Here is a 22,986-nt window from a genome sequence, read left to right on the forward strand (position 1 = left end):
TATTCCTAAGTCTATATATATATATATATATATATATATATATATATATATATATATATATGTAAGCCTATAAGCTATATATATGTTTGGAGCGATACTTTGGGTATTTTCTGATTTTTTTTTCTTCTTCTTTTGTCTTTTTTTAAAGAAAAGAAAGACATCCTTCGAACATTGTCGATTTTTCTTCGATTGTACCAACATTCATCATAACTCTCTTCACTTTCCTGTCCCTTTTGGAAATTCTAAAAGCCCTCGATAAATATCTGCGGTAAAGGATCTCTCTCACTGTCTCTTTTCTTTTCTTTTCTTTTTTTTTCTTCTAGACCTCACTAACATTTCAGCTTCCTCTTTAACAGTCGTTTTCTAACCACGATAAGAATTTGAAAAATCTCGAACGTTCATTCTCGACTGAAGGAAAACGGTAATTTTCTTTTCTGACTTCTCACGAGAGCAAACGGGAGAAGATTCTCACCGAATCGAATTTACTTTGAATTCTTCGATTTTCCGTGATTTTCCGATTCTTCGAAAATCGATGTTATTTCCTGCGGTAAATGTTCCAGTAAAACGATTGATCGAGGGGAAGGGGGAGGGATGCAAAATATAGAAGGAGAGACGTGTAATATAAAATTCGATCGAGAGAAACAGAGGGAGAGAAAGAAAGAAAAAGAGAGTTAAAGAAAGACAGATAGAGAGAGAGACATAAAGAGAAAGAGAGAGAGAGAGAGAGACAAAAAGAAAGAGAGAGAAAGACAGAAAGAGAGACAGAGAGAGAGACAAAAAGAAAGAGAGAGAAAGACAGAAAGAGAGACAGAGAGAGGGACAGAGAGAGAGAGAGAGAGAAAGACAGAAAGAGAGACAGAAAGAGGGACAGAGAGAGAGGAGAAAGAGAGAGAGAGAGAGAAGATGGAACAAGTTGGATGGATGGAAGGAAGGTATAGATCGGTAAGTCTCGAGAACGTAATTCAGCGAGAAAACGCACGGCCGACGGTTTCCCGCGCTATTACATCCATTATACTTTTTATGGACGGTCAGGAATGCTCGTATTTCCAACGGCGCGCGAGGATTCCGGTGTGCCACTCTGTAAGAGGGAACCGCGGGTGCTGTGAGGTGCGCGCGAGCTCGCGAACGCGCTATAGTAAACGAACGAGTGAGAAAGAGAAGTATCCTTCAGAGATATCTTTTGCGATAGAGAGAACGTCGTCTTGTCGTAGAAAGGCGCGGGTTCTCGCTTTTAAAAGGAGAAATACGAATTGTCGAATGACATGAGGCTAGTCGTCGAACGATTGGCTCGAATTACGAGTGACCGTAATACGTCCTTTAGTGATGTGAGAATGAGAAAGAGAGAGAGAGAGAGAGAAAGAGGGTAGCACTTAACAGGCAAGGAAGAACAGATGGCCGATCTGTGCGTGCCGAGTGTCGAATGATACTGTGACACACGGTTTTATCCCTTTTGATCCTTTTTTCATTCTCTCCCTTTCTCTTTCTCTCTCTCTCTCTCTCTCTTTCTCTTTCTTTGTGGTTTTCTCTCTCTTGTTGTTTCACTTTCTCTGTATTCGAAACCATTGATATCAATTGAAAATATGTAACTACGTATAGACGATTATTTACTTTTTCAAAAAATATTCGGAATAATATAATAGAAAGAAAATATCTTCGTTCGTCTAAGTACACGAAGAAAGAAAGAATATCCGTAAATATTCTAAATCTTGAATTAGTTGAAATGTTATTAATTGTAAGAAATATCTGGATAAATTATTGAAACTATTCGAAAGTATATGTATCATTCAAGTGATCCATTTTAACATCACACTGATACTCCATTGAAAAATGAGCATGCGGTTTAGATCCTCAACGCGAGGCACATTTTCGTTTCTCTTTTTAAATGCATGAGGACAAAGACGGTCAGTTCGAAAACCAGGACGAAGACCACGTGTTCTCAGGTTAATATCGCTTTCACTGGTTACCCTCGTCAAGAGAAGATGACTCATTTCCAAAGGGAAAACATTCGAGTCCACGAGAGTACGCGTAACTTTTTTCATTATTTTTCTTGCCAATATCTTTATCGAGAAAGAAAGATTTCTGATGAATCGTTTGTCTTTACAGATGACAATAATGAAATGAGGTAAAAAGTATAAAAGAAAATAAAAAGGAAAATATTGAAATGAATCCTATCTTTTATCGGAGCTTTCTATTCTCTTCAGGGAAGAGATACATAATCGTCAATTAAAGTAAACAAAAGATAAGATTGTCCTAAAGAGACATTCTATTAAAGTCTTTCGTGAGCAATTGAATCATTTTTTTACATTCTAATAGATGAAAAGTGTTCGGTATGGGAAAAAAAAAGAAAGAAAAGAAAGGGAAAAACGAAAGAAAGAAAAAAAGAGAGATAGAAAAAGAATCACTGCGTGAAGAGAATACCAACGTGTCTTTCTTACGTAAATATTATATATCACGTATTTATAAATATACATTTATACCGGCACGTGCTAGCACAAGGCGAGAACGACAAACGAAGGGTAGTTTCCCTTATATCCTACAAAAGACTTAATTGCATCGCTCGTGGTATGGATTATACGGTTCGATTAACCCGGGAATGGTTAGTTAGCTCTTCTCGAATACGTGTCGATGCATTTGCCTCGCTCTCTGGAGAGTCATCGCGGAGAAATACGTACGATAGGGGACATTCAGGAAGATTGCCACCGCAATTTCCGAGTCATGTCAATGGACAAAGAGAAAGAGAGAGAGAGAGAGAGAGAGAGAGAGAGAGAGAGAGAGAGAGAGAGAGAGAGAGAGAGAGATAGAGAGAGAGAAAGAAAGAAAGAAAGAAAGAAAGAAAGAGAGAGAGAAAGAAAGAGAGAAAATTTCCGTAATTTGCGGCCAATGTTACTTTCGAGTAATCTCCTGAAGAACTGCCACCGCACTAAGAAATATTTGTTTACGTGACTGGTTGTTTCTTACTTCGATCGATCTTCTACAACATACTTATCTTCACGAATCGCGAGATATTTAAAAATAGAAGAAATCATTGTGAAGCATTCGGGAACATGTAGAGTCATGCTCGTGATGTAAAACTCATTCCATTTTCCGAAATTACCGAGCCTCGCTGAGATAATGTCCATTTAGAACGAACGAGAAATTCCTTTGACATTCCTTCGACGAATATGCAGGTATACGAACAGAGAGAGAGACTGATGAGAGTGAAAAAGAAAATAAAAAAAAACGTGCTCGAACCATGGCCGTATCGTTTCCAACATGCTCGTCGTGACAAACGAAAGAGGTAGTCTGGCAAAAAAAAAAAGAAAAAAGAAAAAAATATCGCTGTTGTCTCTCTTTTGTCAAAACCCTCTCAGTACGTACGTACGTACGTACGTATGTACGTATACATGAGTAGAGATAACTCGCCTCGTCAAAGCGAGGAAAATGCATTTATTTCACTACCTTTACATCAAAGACTTTTTCAGCGTCATTGGATGCATACGTTTCTGTTCTTCTCCATGATCGTTTGGCGACATTTTCCAGAAAGAAAGAAAGAGAAACTTTTTTTCTAATAAAAAATGATGACGAGAGAAGAGAAAATTCGTAACTTTCGACTTCACGCTCGACAATTTGTAATCGGTAAAGTTATCTATAACATCGATGGCGTCCAGTTTGAAGACGACAATGACGTCGATGTAAAAAAAGACTTTCGATTTCGTACGACGTTCCTTCTCAAGGTCGCGTCCATTCTTCATTTCAACGTACGCATGGAAAGTTTCTCCTTTTGACGATTGCGCACTCTTGGTGTTTATTATTTTTATTCATACGGAATGACAATCATTGATCACAGCGCAATCGGCAACGATTTATTATTCTCCGTTCGGTTGACGTGGCTCCTTTTTTTTTTAGTCACGCTTAACAGTATGATGCAACGAAAGAAATCGGCAGATACGTTCTACGCGAAGACGTGTTCCATGTTTGCTGGAAATATATATTATATATTCGTATATATACTATATGATTAAGGGTTAACGTTATCAAGGACATTTTTTCTGATAGCTTTCTCATTTTCCTTTTTCGTTTGCTCGAGAATGCAAAGATATTATGTGTTATGAGTCGCAAAGAAAAGAGATTCATTCAAATTCCGTACAGTTTTAAGGCTAGTTGGAGCATAATTGTAAATAAAATTAAAAAAATTTAACAACAACAGAAGAAAAAGTTAATGTAGAAAAATATAAGTTATTCAATTGATAGGGGTCAACAAAAGGCAAAAAAATAAAAATGCATATTATCTTACGTCGGCTAATCTCTTTCATGTGGTCGTAAAAGAATTTTTGTATTTATAATCGAGCTTATACGATACAACTCGATTCGGAGATCACGTAAGTTCGTAGTTCTTCTTAAGTACTTACTTTGGACAAGGTACAGGAAGATGATTACCTCTACTGTAACGTTAAGACCCCCTTGAGAATACCAAGAAGAACATGGCCTTCGAAGTCGCAAAGGGTCGGACTCGAAACAGTCTCCGTCATTCGTGATAAGAGCGCGTGCTTTCAGCCGTGCAACCATCTATTCAGTGTAGTAATTTGCCTCTTGGCTCGAGTAGAGTATGTGTAGGGTCGCTCCTTTGAAATTATCGTCTAGACCAGGACCCGCGTTTAAAAATAGATCCTCGCTAGAAGATAAAAGTCCGACACAAGAGAGAGAAACGAGCAAAGGGATTGTTTAAATGGACCCTTTACGAGTAACCATAGATCGGTGAATTATCATTTCGAAGTCGATTTATCATGAAAACCAATCGAACATCTGTTCCTCGACTTACCGTTAGATCAAATTCGACTACGTTTATAACGACGTTTTAATGCTCGTCATTGAGTTATTCGTTTTAAATGAAATAATTAGTCGAACGGTTTTTATATCATTTTTTTCTCTAAACTTAATATCTGTGAAATGGGTAAAGTCGTTTCATTGTATTTAACCGGTTTAACTAGGGCAAACAGGTAAGAGGTAAGATATTTATGTTAATAACAGTGTTAGAATTAACACGACGAATTCCACGAAATTCATTCGTTCGTTCATTGTCATAGTTGAAATTAATGTATTTTAATAATCCCGCTAAAAGTTCCTACGACATTCGATTTTAAAAGACTTTATTGTTTCCATAAATTCGAATAAACAAGCAAAAATATTTGTCTAAATGGAATTTGAAATATTTATACACGGAAATTGATGGACGGAATGTACGTTTCGATATATCGGTGCACCGTTGGCACATTAATGTCACGGATTCGCTGTTAAGCACTTTGTCATCGGAGTTTCCTGCCCACAGAAACGTCATCGTTTCCGGTGCGTACGCATTAGCATCCTCGATGCAGGTCAGCCCGTTCGTAGAATTAACGATGTAAGTCATTATCGAGTCTCGATCGATGCACACGTATTTACTATACGTTTTGCCTTTCTCTCCTCTATTATCTATCGTTTTCATAATAAACATTATCCTCGAAGAATTGCATCTGTTCGTGACGAGTTAAAACCCTTGTAACCAATGATGTCATTATTTTCACGAAGCCGCGACGGAACCAACAAGAGGAAGAAGAAGAAGACCACGAACTTGTCTGTGTTTGAGAAATAAGAAAAAGAAACAAAAAGAAGGAAAGAAAAGGAAAAAAGTAGGAAAGAAAAAAGAAAAAAGACTAAAAAGAAGCAAAAGTTGGAAGCAACTCTCCAGATGGCGGATGGAAGCTGGACGCGAGGCTTCTTCGTGTTTTCCGATAAGCGATGCAATCTATTTCCTGGCGCACGAGCCAGAGGCGCCAGACATTAGGCATGCCAGGCTCATCCATGCCCGTAACCATGATCGGTTACTGACTCGGTCGCGAAGGGATACGAACGTCGACGTTTATACTTATCTTTTTCTTACTTGTTTATGTATATAATACGTGAACATACGAACGTATGAATATATACATTGTACGAGTATATACATTGTATGAGTATTTACATTGTATGAATATATACATTGTATGAGTATATACATAGATATATATATATACATATATGTATATACATACATATATATGCATGTAACATGTATGTAAGCATGCATGTATGTGTGTGTGTGTGTGTGTGTGTGTGTGTGTGTGTGTATGTATGTATATATATATATATATATATATATATATATATACATATATATATATATGTATACGTGTACGCGAGGAGCTTACGACTCCCCTGTCACTCGGCTCGTTTTCCTATTAATTCCGCGCGTCTCGCAAAGGAAGTGCGCCCCGTAGTCGGATATGTGGCGCCATGCATCGTCGGGAATGTTTCGCGTCTGAATCATCTCAGAGGTCGTACTTTTAACGTGTTCTCCTCGTCCAAAAGCGAGAAAAAGGTTCTTTAAAAATCCAATGTTTTAGGACAGATCGCAAATCTCCTACGCTTATGCTAAAAGGATTCGGATGATTTATATCGTTGGAAAAGTCATCATTGAGATCCTTATTCATTTCATTTTTCTATTCTCGTTTCAATGGGAATTCTTTGTTCGTGCTTTTAGGATTCATCGGTCTAAAACAGCCGATTCTATTTGTATCCAGCCTGAGTGTATCTTTATAAATTCTGTGCGAGTTAGTTTAAAGTGACTCACGGTGTTTAACACTCGTCGCCTATTCGTAATCGATAGAGACACCCGAAGATTTAACTCAGTTGGTATGGACCTCGTCAAACGTAATAGCCAAGCAATGTAACTAAAACGATGTTGAGAGCAAGTAATACCTTGCTAGTTGTCGTTCCTTCTAACATCTGTAAAGTCTCTGTAACTGTCTCGTTACTCTCTAAATTTTCCCTCGAGACACACAGGAATTGTCAGATAAACAACGAAAAAGAATTATTCTCACGATGAATTATCTAAACTACGAATGGTCGCCCCTCAAGTCAGTTTCTAATTTCATTGGATAATCAATCGAACGATCGTTTTTAACGATCGATATTGAACCAATGACAAAAATGGGAGAGACCAGTGTGTCTGGAATATTACGATAAATGTATAAATAATAATCAAAGGTAACCTAGCACAAATATAAACAGGATCATCACAGATGTCGTCTTATCGTAAAATAGGTAGCCCGATAATTTTCTCATTCGATCGGCATTCCCCGATCCTCATTAATCCGACACAGCGCGCTTTACGTCAAACGAGTCCTCGAGTGCATGTATTAGTGTAAACGTACGCGATACGACGCTTCTCGAGCGAAATCAGTTCGCTTGATTAACATGTATAGATGTCTTTTATAAGAATAGCAAAAGGAATAAAAAATATTTCTAATAAAAAGGAAAAGGAAAAGAAAAATAATGAGTCGGATGTTCGGATGAAGAATTTACACAAATTGAAAGCTATAAAAATGTTAGTGAGTTGAATGAATCATCATTGACTAGCAAATGAACTTTTCCTTAAAATTGCAACCAAAGTCATAAATCAAGTCTGATAGGAAATACCTGCCTTTTACCTGCCGAAAAAGGTTCCGGATACTAAAAGCAATTATCGAGTGTCCCTACCTCGATTAACCAAGTAGCACTTTTAAAATTGATATTTATGACATAGCGTATATTATGAAGGATACTTCGAGTCGAGAAATAAAAAATAAAAAAAACAAAGAAAAAGAAAATAAAATTCAGAAAATAAAGATACGAGGGAATCGGAGGATATGAAAAATATAATAAAAGAGAAAAGATACACAATATAGAAATCATATCCTCGGAATTAGACTTCCCCAATTAAACACCACAAGGCACAAGTCCAAAATTAGATTCCATAGCAAACGTTCCATCGGATCCTGGTCGACGTTGATTGGACGTTCACGTGGTTGTATGGATAGAGTGGACGTGCCGCGGCCTAAATAGGACGTGCACCCCGGCAGCAAGCCGGTAGCAAAAGCGGGGACAGCAGCTGGCAGAATTTGAGCGGGCATACTCATCGTCCCACCTAAAATTACGCAACACCGCATTTAGCGAAATGATTCAACCTTTGGACACGAAGCCCTGGCTTCGAAGAGAGATCATTGAATTCTCATTTGCTTTCTCTCTTTATGTTTGTTTATATCCATCTCCTTTTTTCATTTTCATTTTTCTTTTCTTTTTCTTTTTCCTTTTTTTCCTTTTTTTTTTTATTCGATCGGAAAGACTACAAATTTTTTTTTACCATTGTCTTGAAGTCAAACTAATAATAGTAATAGCAATAGTAGTGGTAGTAGCAGGTCTTTTAGAAGAGTGTTCACGCGAGACGTATATAGCCACACAGAAGTCTCGAGTAGGTACGCAAAGCCTTGGGCACTCTCGTGATCGCACGTGAACACGACGAGTTTGAGCGCGATAACGCGTTGTGCTAAAGATCGAAGTCTCGAGAAAAGTTAAGGCTCGTGTTAGCAAAGTCGCAACTGCGCTCCCTCTTAGTGAATCATCCTAAGGAACGTAAGAAATAAGACCTAACCTGGCCGCGAGCCGTCCGTTAGGACCTATTTCTATTTCTATTTCGAGCGGGCCAAGATGTCCATTCCGTCTGTTTGTGACCGCTAATAGAAAGCTTACTCCTTCCTTGCTACTATACTATGCATCTTTATCTTCTATACTTTTTTTCTTTCCTTTTTCTTTTCTCATTTTCGTTTTCGTTCTCGTTTCCTTTTTTTTTCTTCCTTTAAGAAATTTTTTTGCAAGATTATTTCGAACAAAAAGCTGATTTAATCGGTGCATCCGAAAAACATTGTTTTTATATTTTTACGATCTTTAGATCCACAAGGAGAAGAAATTCGTACGAATTTTTTTTTTTATCTGCATATGTAGACTTTAAATTACCCCGGTTTTCAAATACAAAATCACCAAATGATATTTAAATATTATATTACCTCTTACCTGCAATCTGTGTCATTTTCAAGGGCCGTTATCGGATAAACAGATTGTACACAGTGGTGAGAGTAGGATCTCATTAAAATTCCATCCTGTTATTCTTCTTGACCCATTGTATGAGAATTCGAACAAGAAGGTCCCTTTCAAAAGGCTACAAATTATTCTTGTTTTTTTCGATCGCCTTTTATTATGTATAAAATTTAAATATTTATTGCTGATCCGTTCGTAAACTTTCAAAGAAATTACTTCTATATTGGGGATCTTAACTTTGTTTTTTTACTTCTTTTTTTTTATTTATCTTTTATTCTTAATTACGTTTTGATGAAATATTGATTAATATAAAATCTTTATACTAATCCAAATCCTTTTTTAAAGTTTTATATACTTGCTAATAAATATTATAATTGAATTAGATTACGTTTCGAAGAAGATATCAAATAGTTTAAAGCGTTAGACTATTACGCTCGCTTTTACGATTCGAATGCGGTAACGTTAATGATAACGATCGTTAGAAAATATTATCTAATAGTTTGTGAACCGTTATATTACCGACAATCATAAGAGCCAATAAGGATTTCTACCTTGAACGGTTGATCGCGACACGGACTATCGCACAAATATTTTAAGATCACGAAGTAAATATAAATTTAATAAAATGTAAATAATTAAACGGCCGATTTACATTACTGCTACCTTCATGTTATAAACTGAAACGAATAGCGTTATATCTTGATCGTTGCGATTTCTTTGAAGTCAATAAAAGATTTAAAAGAAAATACAGAAGTTCGAGGAAATTGAAAAAGTTCGGTAAGAGATCGAACACGGAAGAAATAAAAATTAAAAATATAATTAAAAATAGAAAGTACGGCATATTGTATTTTTATGTCTTATTTTATTCTTTCTTTCTATTTTTTCTTTTTTCTTTTCAAAACAAAAATAAAAGTTTAATTCTTAAGCGATAATAAATATTTCCTAAGCATTATGATTATTAATATGGGAATAATTAAAACAATATAAGTTATAATTATTATAAATTTCAAATTGTATAATTTCTTTTGTTATAAACGAAAACAAAAAAATTGAGTTATAGTTAAGTTTATATTAAAGGTTATTTGTTTCAGTAAATCTGTTATTTTCTTTTGCCCATAATAGCGTAAATCAATACGAAACTCTCGAAGGCATCTTCGGTGATCTCTAGCATTAGGATCTAATATTGTACAATATGCGGCGGATAATATGTTTAAAAGGATTTATAGGGTGTTTGAGTTTGGTCCACGGTTAAATACCACTTACACTATTTATGCTCGATACTTTATGGCGTCGCGTTAGAAAGGGACACGCGCCATGCGACCTGGCGTCTAGCGATCGCCGGGGTATTCTGCACTGCCGCACTGGCTATTTTCGTTTGCAGGTTTGGCAAGCCGACATACTTGTGAAGTATTCTCGCAGTGCTATTAACCTCGTGGCTCGAGATCAAAGATCTCTTTATCGAATCGCTCTTACACGCTTTTTATTCCATATCGAGTTTCGATTACGATAAAAGGTTTATCCGAATTAAAAAGAGATGAAATTAAAAACTTCTATGTGTACGCGTAGGTATGCGCGTGTGTTTCACAAGCGAGAAAAAAAATCGATGTGATATTCGACTTCAAGAAAAAAAAAATCAAAAAGAAAGAAAAAGAAAAAAAATTATTATACAAAGTCTTGTCGGGCACACCCGACACGAGAAACTATTTGCGTTGTCGATCGATTTTGTGCCGCACCTTGCTCGCTAACCACGGAAAAAAATATTTCTTAGAAATCGAAGCGCCAAAATGAAGAACATACGCAAACTTCCGGTTTCCTGAATGGTTTCCATGAGCTCTGTTGGTAATACTAATCACGTACTATACGTTTCCGGTCATCGGAAGGGACGTTCGAACTTAGGTAGTTTCTAAGATACTCGACAAGGTTTCATGGACGCCTTGACGTTTTTTCTTAGAAGTATTTCGGTATTTCAATCGTTTTAAGTTCGAAATATTTCTTCTAAGTTGTACATATTGCTTTTGTAATAAAATTGATTATTACTATCATCATCATCATCATTATTACATTGTCTATACTTTCTAGGTTACATTTAAACAAAAAAAAAATCTCTAACGAATCTGCATAAGTTCAAGTACTTTCAACGACCCTTACTCTTACGTTCAAATGAAAAGATGACACTTGCATATACGAGATATGATTCACGACAAAGACGATCAATATTCATTTTATGCGAATCGTTTGACCGCGATGATTCAAGATGGTCGTGCCCACTTGTCTCGAAATAGGATGGGTCGATTACAAAGATTGTTCGCGGATACACTCACGGATACGCTCACGTGAGAGAGCCGTTAGAAGCTCGCGGAACGTGACGAAAGTTTAGAAAGCGATTGCACGCTTTTTATTATTATACCAATACTAATAGCAAGCACGGTTGACTTTTCATCAAAAGTCGATATTAACATTTGATGCGGTCTCTTTCTTCTCGAGTGAAAGTGTAGAAGATAAATGAGACGAAAGAGACAAAGAGAAAAAGAAAAAAAAAACAAAACGATGAAAAAAAAAGGAAAAACCAATCTCCTCAAGAAATTCTGCTATTTAATTCTGCTAGATTATTATATACTAAATTATTTCTTAAAAAAAAAAAAGAAAAGAAAAAAGGAAAACAAAGAACGTTCTGAAGATTAATTTAAAAATAATTTGTCAATTTTATATACATCAGATCAAATAAAGTCATTTAAACATTTTAAACATTTCGTATATAGAATTGATAAAAAACATTGACGTACGAGGGCTGGAAAGTTACGCAAAAAGGAATTTTTTCGTTCAGGAGTACCGTTGCGAGCAACTTAGAATAAAAATTACGACGCGACACGAAAGACCTCCCTTTGTCAAAGCAAAAAACGCGGAAATGTATCAGCAGCACGGTCGACGAACCAATTTCGATGCTGGTCACTCCTGGAATCCGGTTGTTCTGTAAGACGAAATAAATCGGACGACTGTGACGACAACGATGACGACGACAACGACAACAACGACGACGACTCTTGTTTCGACGAGATTTTGTTGGGAAACTTCAACTATTTTTTTCTCTTTTCTTTTTCTATGGAGGATCATTACTATGAAGTGGTGAGATTCGACTACGTTGCGATCGACAATGGGGAGAATAGATAATGAGGAAGAGGAGGAGGAGGAGGAGGAGGAGGAGGAGGGAGGGAAGGAGGTAGAAAGAAGCCATGGAATTCTGGTGTCACGAGAAGAGGAAGGGGAAGGAGAAGCGAAGGTCGTCGCTCGATGGTATATTCATTCATGCACATCGTCAGAACGTTCGAACGATGCACCTGGTGCAGGTGGCACGATACTTACTACGAATCCATATATCTCTCTAGATCGAAGATGCATCGAACGAGCTTCGATCGAATCCCTTTTCGATTCATTAATTTTATCGGACGATAAATCTACAATATTCGATAATATTGTTACAACAATACCAATATCGATTTCATTTTTAAAGAGGAATCAATGCTATAACAGAAATATTTTAATTGCGATCAATGATAATAGGCTGATTTTAATATATTCTTCTTTTTTTTTACCAAACTAATTCTATCTTAATGAAATTATTAATTAAATAAATAGCAGACAAGAAAGAGAGTAGGTTTTTTCGTTCTCTCCTAAAAGTTTTCTCTCAATGATATCTAATTTTTCCATTGAGGAGTATCATTTAATCGAAAACGATAGCTATTGTGTTTCATGTCGATGGCACATGTCGTTTTAGGCAGCACAGCTCACATCTGCATTCGCATTACGGACATGCCGATGCATTGACTCTAGTGTCTACAAATTAACCCTCTCCTTATTCCTCTTATTCTTTCTCCTTTTTTTTTTATTGGGAAGAGTGCACGAGGCCAAAGGTTTCTCTTCAAACCAGAGAGATGATAATGGCTCGCTCGACAAGTAATCGAGAATATCGAAAGTTCGTCAGGTGTGAGTTAATCCTCAGGTATTCATTTACGCTAACGATATATATATATATATATATATATATATATATATACACTTTGGTATATACATAAAACAGATCAATGTTCATTTTTCGAAGACACTTGTATAAACACCCAAAGTGGAAAGTTTCAATCGTATCAATTTGATGTTACCGTAGCTAAATAATAAATATCGTTAGGTAAAAATAAATTAACGATTTTTTTCTTTCTTTTTATTTTCAAACTTTGATTGCATATAGAAAGAAAAATTTGAAGAACGCGAAATATTATTAGTGACTTCAGAGATCAACACTAGTCTTACCCAAAGCGAAGTTGTATGTTTACTGACAATAAAAGAGAACGAGCGTGAAAGTAAATAGTACTTGATAGAAATAGAGGGGGTAACTTATATAACAATCATATGTAATTACGTCGACCTCTTTGTAACCTTTATTGGTTTATGCATCTCTACCGATTTAATATGTACTTACGCGATTGCAGAGTATATGTATACAAACACATACATTAACACACACTCACACACACATACACGTGTACAGGGTAATGAAATACATTACATAAGATATCTCTATAAGATAACAAAAATAACAATGTTGCAATTTTTTGTATACAAATATTATCTTATTATTACGAATTATTATAATTTAATATCTACTTGATTTTATAATTCCTCGAATAATAAACTTGTTCTTTGTTAACGACAAAATTGTAGAAAATTTTTATAAAAGTTTATTTTGATAAACTGTTATCGAGTTTAGTTTTCAAGGAAAGAGAATAGATCATAGGTATAGAGATTACTCTTCTTCCTCGTAATAACTCTCTATTTTCCGTGCGGTAATCGAAGTAATTACGAAGGAAGAGCAGCATCTTATCCTTTTTAGAGGCCGCATGGTAAGATCGAGATGTTAGTTACTCAAAATGACGTCTCTACCAGGAACGTAAGTATGAGGCTTAGTAACCGATCAGGAGGAAATCTTCTTAAATAGAAAGAAAGAGAGAGAGAGAAAGAGAGAGAGAAAGAGAGAGAGAGAGAGAGAGAGAGAGAGAAAGAAAGAGATAGAGAGAGAGAAAGAGAGAGAGAGAAAGAGAGAGAGAGAAAGAGAGAGAGAGAGAGAAAGAAAGGGAAAAAGAAAGAGAAAGAGAAAGGGAGAAAAAGAAAGAGATATCAGTTAAGATCGCGCGAAGAGTATAAGTGCCGATGTAGCTACTACATATATCGAAATTCGATTTTTATCGTCCTTCTAGATAAAGAAGCGTCGTGTAAACACGAGGATTCAGGAATCTCTCTGTCCCGTAATTAATCCTGTCGCACTGGAAGCCTCGTTTGAACACCCTTCAGGAACGTTCTCCTGTCTCCATGGGGTTTCTGTATGTATTCTCAGCGCGAACTTTATTCACCGAAGCATATCGACCTAGCTTTTATAATGCAATCCGCGTTATATGGTATGGCTTCGATAAAATTATATTTTAATAAAATACTTACACGTAGAAAAAGTGTAATCTTCTTAAGCGTCGCTCATTCTACGAAGAAAGAAAAACTGCAAAGTTCGTTCTCCTAGGATTTATAAAGTGTTTGCTGATCGTTGATGTACAGATTAATCACGAGCGCAATGTTAGACGTGCGAATATCGCGCATCGTCCGCGTGCGAACTAAGAAAAAATTTGAATCCTCATATACTTGCCTACCTACCAACCTATCTATCTACCTTCCTACCTACCTACCTACCTACCTACTTACCAACCTTCCTTTGCTATATTATGTTTCCGCCAATTATTTTCTCGTCAAGGTCTCTCGCAGCGAGGTTATAGGCTAGTCCACGTAACTAAAGTACTCGGAAGATATTCGAACTTCCTTTTCTCTTCTATTCCTCTTTAAACTAAAGAGGAATAGAAGAGAAATTTCCTCTCATCTAACGAAAAATTCAAGCGTCCTTACATAGTACATAAAGAGCAATTTCGTTCGTCCCAATCAACTTAACCAACTACTTAACCAGCCATTTGCTGATCGAACCTTTTCAACACACGATGGAATTTATTGTCCGGTCTACTGAAAGTAGAAAAAGAAAGAGAGAGAGAGAGAGAGAGAGAGAGAGAGACAGAGAGAGAAGAGAAGTTACTATACGACGCTCCAATTTACGATAAAATATTTACCCAGGTATTTGATAAATGCGGCCAATCGTGGTAATGTAAGCTATGCTGTTGTAATGATATTTTAACCGTAGATCGTACGTCGTAATCATTTATTTTATCGTTAGGATAGCCAAAGAATTATCGAGTACGTACTTACGTACTTACATACCCTACCTATCTAGACTTTTCTATTCTTATCCTTGTCCTCGATCTATTCGAGCGTTAATGCTATTTCAAACTTTCTGTCGACGAATAATAATAAACATAAACGTCCATACCCATCTATCTTTTATTTCGTCGTTTCCAATAGCTACGTATGTATCTACCACTCGAGTCGGTCGATTAATCCGAAACTTAAAACTGATATAAAACGCTAATATAATCAAGCTAATAATGATAGTAATGACGACGACGACGACGACGAGAGTTACGAAGCTGATAACGAGCGTAATTTGGCTAAGATCGATGTTCTCATCGAAGTGGCATAGGACTCCGACGTTTGCGTTAAGAAAATTCTCTTTTAACGAGCGCCGATTTGATTTATCGCCACAACTCGAAAAGCAATTTTTTATTTAACATTTTGCATCAATCCGATGACTCGATTCTAGCGATCTTATCCATGGTGCAACGTAACTAGTAATCTCTAATTCTTACGTATTTGGTACATTTTTATTTTTTTTTCGTTTTCTATTTCTTTTCGCATTATTCCTTTGTCTTTTACTTCGGGGAAGTTGAAAGATAAAAATGATGTTCGAAAGAAAAAGGATTTCGAACTTGAAAATGTGTTACAAGCGTGTTCTACATGTATGTGAGAGAGAGAGAGAGAGAGAGAGAGAGAAAAAGTAAAAGAGACGGGGAAGGGGTGGTTGATGCTTCTCTGCCCCGCTGGGATAATTAATATAACTTTCTTCCCTCCACGATGGTATACCTTATTTATCGCGAATGCTTTTGAACTCGGGGCTAGCGTGTAATACCAGGCAGTGAAATATAGGCGCCATAATACCGAGCATTTTATAATCGCGACCGGATGGCGAGGCTCTAACCTTTGAACGCAGCGTTGGCGAAAGACGATCGGTTACTTATTAAATCGATTGGCAGATAGGTAGGTAGGTAGGTAGGTAGGTAGGTAAGGTAGGTAGGTAGGTATGAGGCCATTTGAAACTTTATAATAGATATTGTCAGTTTCATGGAAAATGCTATCGTATATCATGGGTTTTCATATTCGAACGAAATTGAGCTATGATATCGAACTCGATCTAATTACTTTACAACCACGATTCAATCGTAATTTACGTACTGGATGATAGTTCTCCTCGATTGCTTACAAAAAAAGATATAGAATTTTTGTTTGAATTCTTCTTTTTCCCCTGTCCTGTCGACATGATGGATTTAAAAAATCCATTGGAATAGAGAACGAGTTACGTACGAGAAACTTCAGTGTGCACATGACACGTATGAAATTGAAGGTTCCATTTTTTTTGTATTCTTTTTTTTTAAGAAAAGAATACCTCTACCATTCACCATTCCAAACTTCATTGTGCACATGACACGTATGAAATTGAAGGTTTCATTTTTTTGTATTCTTTTTTTTTTAAGAAAAGAATACGTCTACCATTCACCATTTTTGTCTCGATTCATTTTCAGGATTTCGATTTAATTCGGTTCACAATCGTTTTGCAAAAATGTTATCATCGATCGTTTTTTCAATATGAAAAATCAATTAGATCGTCTGAATAAAATATTTCCTATTCTAATAAAGAGTTGATCATACGAATAGGATATAAGATTTAATTAATAATACAATATTAACGATCGTATGAATGTAAAAAATTTTCTATCGGGTTATTGATGGATAGCCGAAGAACGATTTTCTTCGTTTTCCTGGTTATCGAAACAACGTCCAATAATATCGTATAACTCTTATCGATGGCAAACACGATGATCGATCTTCTCATTCATCAAGACTCCACGAACTGACCGTGGCAATAAATATACGGTCGGGCGAAAGTAAATGATGGATCCGCATATCCGAGAGATTCTTGAGTTTCTACTCTCTCTCTCTCCCTCTTTCTCTCTCTCTCTCTCTCTCTCTCTCTTTATCTTTCTTTCTCACTCTATCCATTGGAAGAGCGCGAGAATCGCCGCGGAGATTCAAAAGCTACCGAGGAGATTTATCCCGTCGTATTATGCGTGGTAACCCGCGGGAATTGCCAGTCATCGGCGTTAATACCCGCTCTCGTGACCGCACTGCAAATTATTGCGCCCTCCTTCGATGTACTAAAATTATATCATCGCCGACGGAGGAAGCCAAGACGACCGCCCGCGAGTTTCGTGCGAGAAGGGCTTAATTAAATCGTGACGATGGCAACTTTCCATCTAATTCGTTATCTTCGCAGAGAAGGAAAGAGAGAGAGAGAGAGAGAGAGAGAGAGAGAGAGAGAGAGAGAAAGAATTATATCCGCGATTGGAGTTATTCGATATCCTTGCAGAATTTCTCCTAAAACGATCCTTCCGAATAGGTAAAATGATTATCGTATTTATAGAAATTCAATGTCAATGGCTGCTATGATCGAACGATCGCTTTCGTAATGTTGACGATTAATTTCAGCGAAGAGAAAGAGAAAGAACGAGAAAAAAAGAAAGAAAGAGAGAGAAAGAGAAGAATAAAAAAAGAAGATAAGAGAAAGGAGGAGAGAAATAGAGGGGAACGACATCGAGCTCGATCGCGTGTCAGTAATGAATCCGATTCCGTTACATCGAATGCAACGAAGGTCATTCTCCAGCTGTTAGCCATCGACAACGAAATGACAACGAGAAAGATGAAAGAGAAAAGGAAAAAACAAGGAACAAGGAAGGAAGAAGAAAAAAAAGAAGAAAAAGAAAGAGAAGTAGGAAGCAGAAGGAAGAAACGTCCTTCGAGAGGCAACAACTCGTGATTTGACGAAAATGTTTGCTTCAGTAAGGAGGGAAACGTCAATTCCAAGATCTTATCAACGATTCCAATCGCATACTTCCCTACCATACACGTATATATTTAACGTATGTATCTCCCCCATTGAACACCATCGAGAACTAAGGATTTTTCCAAAAATTCCGTAGGTCGTTTATCTAACATCTTTTCGATCTTCGATTAACTCATATTTGATTTAGCTACGATCTTCTTTTTATGAGAAATACGGGGGGTACTGGTACCGGTTGAAGGTAAGTAAAGACTGTTACGCGAAAGATTTTCAACGTGCTTACGAGAGAGGAAGCAACAAAAGAGAAAGATAGAGAGAGAGAGTATAAAAGGCAAAATACGTGGCGGACGATCGATAGCATCGGGCATGCACGAGAAATCGTCTTTTATCTGAACAACGGCGAACATCACCATAGTAAACTTCCGCCTCGTGGCATCGTACCGTTTCCAGGTGGTCCATCGAGTCTCGGCGATAGTACGATACTAGGATGGCTCTCGTAAGAGAGCGAGACTATCGTGAAATTCGTATGTAATTCCAAGAAGATCGAGCAGCTCTAACCTCTCCTCCTCCTTCTCTTCCTCCTCTTCTTCATCTTCTTCTTCTTCTTTTTTAACTTCTTCCATAGTCTTTCTACTTCCGGTAGCGAAGAGAAGTCCAATCGAGATGGTCATTCTTAAACGGAACGGACCGTTCGACCCACGCAATTTCTTCTTCTTTCCCTCGTAAAAGAGAATAAGGAAAGAACACATTGGAATCGTTGAATAAACAGCAAAGCGTTCATCCTCTCTATAACGGTATAGTTACTCGCACGATTCCATAGCATTCCATAGAAAGAGCTTCGAAGGAGATCCTTTCTTTTGTTTCATATAGATCAGAGTGGAGAATTGAATTTAAAATGTTGCTACTTCAAACATGTGATCTCCCTCATGATGATTTGACCTTTTTCTTTATATATTATAAAGAGAGATTGTTCGAATCTTTTTACGCACTCGTAAACTTTGATCACTGGAGTCCGATATATAGACAGACAGATAAACAGATGTTAGATATATATATATATATATATATATATATATATATATATATATATATATATATATATATATACAGCGTGTTTTAACAATTATGATACAACACAATAGAAAGTGATCCCTCGTGAAAAAAATAAGTCGAAAATGTAGACCAAAGTTTTTGCATGTGAGGGTCTCTTTTCGAAAAAAACAATTTATAAAATGTTTTCGATATATTTATGAGTAAATACTTTCTATAAGATTCGACTTAACGGATCTGCTTATACTCATGTTTATGTTAATAACAAATATACGCTATGTTATTATCTGCTCCTCTTATCGTACTGTAACAATAATCTCCTTCGATCCGTATAACGATGTCAAGATCCATCAAGTTGAAAATTTCAGTAAATATAAATTTATATTCGACTAATTCATAAGAAATCACTCCGTGCTCAGTCGTACCAAAGTATTGGAATACCCTGTATATATATACATATATTATTAACTTTATTTAATTATATTACGAGATACCTACTCTTTTATAATTTATTTATAAATTTCAATTAATCACATGAATTTAAAAATCTATAACCGAATGGTAAGAAAAAGAGAAAAGAAAAAGAACAAAGAGAGTGATAGAGAGAGAAAGAAAGAAAGAAAGAAAAAGAGAGAGAGAGAGAGAGAGAGAGTAAAAGAAGAAATAAAGAAAAAAGTAAAAAGGAAAAAGTTGAAAAATAAATGTCTAAATAATTTCTTTCTTTCTTTCCTTATTTTTTTCTTGATCACTCTTACGAAGGATTCAATTTGGAATACAAAGCTCCTCCTTCATTAGAGCACTCGCTGCTTAAGTGTCCTCGTATTATTGTGGCAGAATATAGATGCGCAACGGAGGCCAAGCTACGCTACTGTCTTGGTAGCACTTTGCTTCGAGTAATGGCAATTTCATCCTCGTTTGCGTTTGCCAGAGACACGTCGTTCGCCCTCCCTGACACCTAATCGCGACCATTACCATATTCATAGAATCTCATTATTATTCGCATATATCTCGCTTCGCGAAGAGAGTACGTGCGACTACTTTCATCTCACCTTTTCTTGCCTATCAATGATTCCTCCCTCGATCGCATTAACTAAGACTTTTTGTTTTTCATCTTTTCTCGATGGTTACCCGAAGACTATCTACGATGTTCTCCTTTATAACAAATTGCAATGTCATAGATTAGAATTCTTAGATAATGTCACGCAGTTCAAGATTTTATCAAACATTATATCGTTTTATTTTATCTTTTAAATCGCTAACATTCGACATTTGTCATGACACGAATTAATGATCGTAAAATTCTTCCACTCTTTATTAAGCCCATAGAATACTTCCATGTCTTAATCTCTCTCTCTCTCTCCCTCTCCCTCTCTTTCCCTGAGGGTATAATTTATTATTATTAAATGAATACACGAGAATAAAGTTTCTAAGCAATCCAACATGAATGGTAACGTAAAGAAAGGACGAGTTTCTTGAGAATATGTCTCTCTCTTTCTCTCTCTTCCTCTCTCTCTCTCTCTCTCTCTCTCTCTCTCTCTCTCTCTCTCTCTCTCTCTCTCTGTCTGTCCCATCTTCTCAGAGCACACACGATGGCTTCGTGGCGTTCGCTCGTAAATGAAAGTGAAAATAAATTGGCTGGACGGTTCCAGGCACAAAATGCAATTTGCTCCATTCATGAACCTCGTCGTTCGGGTATATGCGATGGGTCGTGCAAGTTTTGGTCCTCCGTTTCCTCGAGTCGTGGTAGACACCTAAATTACTTTCCGTTCCTTTCTCCTTTCTCTTTTCGTTTATTTCTCTCTACCCCACCCTATGCCAGCCGATACTAAACTCTCCCCACCCTACTTTTTTTACCTTTCTCTTTTTTTTTTCTTTACCTTTCTCCAACTGCGCAACCCTTCGAAATGCGATCCTTGGATCTTTTATATTCACGAAAAATCACTCCAACCAACGGGTCCTTGGTCTCTTCCTTCTTGATATTTGACGTTTCTTCTTTTTCTTTTTCTTTCTTTTTTCTTTTTTTTTTTGCTTTTTTCTCTTGGGCCATAACTTTTGCAAATCGATGGATATAAAAACTCGCTAAGAGGAAACATTATAGACTGGATGCGCTTTCCGCTTCCGGCTATCCTCGTCGAAAATAAAGAAGAGTACCTAACGTGGCCTTGGAAAGGGTTCTTTTGTAGGCTCACCCTCAGGCTGGTCTTTAAGTTTTTATCCGGTATATATTCCCAATCGCGAATAAATTAGTCCGATGGTATCCAAGTTATTATTATGTTATTACTTCGGCTCTCGACTTTACCCGATACCGGGTGCACGCACGCTTTTCTCGTCTATTAATTTATCGTTCGCGGGGTCCATTCTTAGCGTGCTGCACTCCTTCCAATCCCTGAGGGCTCGCGGGTACTATAAACAGACTTTTAACTGCGGCAATATACTTTAACAAATAATCTTTACCGTTTGAATGTTCCTTTTCAAACATTTTGAGCGAAAGTTTGAAATAGAAAGAAAAAAAAATGAAAATAACAGTAAAATTCGTTTTACGATACGAAGGATAAAAGAGAGAAAATGAAAAATATTTAATTAAGTTTAAGGAATTAGTTTAACATTTTCATTACTTTGATTATCAAATCAACATTGAATCGTACATTAGAATTCGAGAAAATAGATTCTTATTTAAAAGAATATATTATTAGTCTCGAAACTTCGTCTCACGACCGTGAATCAAACTGACATAATCTCCGATTGAGAAAGAGAGAGAGAGAGAGAGAGACGGGGGGGGGGGAGAGAAAGAAAAAAATACCACGTTTCACTTTCGAATCTTCTTTCGTCCGTTATAGTTGTATATTGTAAAAGCTTACCTTCCGGATGGAGGACACGTGGCCTCGCGTGGGAGATAGCCACGTGCCGAAGAAAAGTCCTCCTTTCCCGGAGGAGTTGGGAACCGCATTCCAGGTTGCGTCTGGCGCCAAAAGCGGTTCTCAAATGAGACGCCCGGTTCCTCTCTATATTTCTCTCTTTCTCTCTTTTTTCTCTCTCTCTCTTTCTCTCTTTCTCTGTTCTCTCTTTCTATCGCGACTCGTAATGTATTATGCTAATCTATCGGCTTGCTGTTTGCCGTCGTTTCTCGATGGTGCCAGGACAACGAACTCTCTATCTCTTTCTCTTAAACAAGAAGAAGAAAATGAGGAGCAGGAGGAGTTGGAGAAGAAGGAGGTGGAGGTGGTGGAGGAGGAAGAGGAGGAGAAAGAGAAGACGAACAAGCGAGGGACTCTTCCAGCTCTCTTTTTCGCTGTCGTTGCTTGCTTTCCTTCCTTCCTTACTTCATAGCCCTTCGCTCGCGGAAGAACGGATACCGCGAGACGGGATCGCGTTCGTTACCGTGCTCGGCTTCCGTCCTGCTTCTAAGTAAGAGGCAGTCGAGACGACTGAGACAAACCCGCGAGTCGAGCTTGTTGGACGAGTTCCAAGCTTCGATGCAAACTCTTTCTTTAGGACTTTTTCGAGAAGTATTAACTATTTATCGATCTAATGCAATTTTAATTTTATCAATCGATTTATCAGACAATGTATATAGAAGTTTAAAAGAAATTCATACCTGGAGATATATCACGTACAATGTCGAACAGATAATGTTTTTGTCGTTTGATTTTTCTATCCTTTTATAGAAATATTATATTACCAACGAAAAAATGGTGAAATACGTAAGACTTGTGTCACATTAAATGTTTTTTTTCTTTCTTTCTTTCTTTATTTATTTATTTAAAATTAAATATTTTAAATATAAAAGATTTGAATCTTCTTCTTTTTTATTTTTTTTTTGGGGGCTTTTCTTTGTTCAAATCCATGAATTTTCATTAAAATTATCTAATTTTATCGTTATTTTCGTTAAACACTAGTGTTGGATTCTTTACATAGATATCATAATTCTTGATAATACATAA

Source organism: Vespa crabro, chromosome 2 (genome assembly GCF_910589235.1).
Source record: "Vespa crabro chromosome 2, iyVesCrab1.2, whole genome shotgun sequence".
NCBI classification, from domain to species: domain Eukaryota; kingdom Metazoa; phylum Arthropoda; class Insecta; order Hymenoptera; family Vespidae; genus Vespa; species Vespa crabro.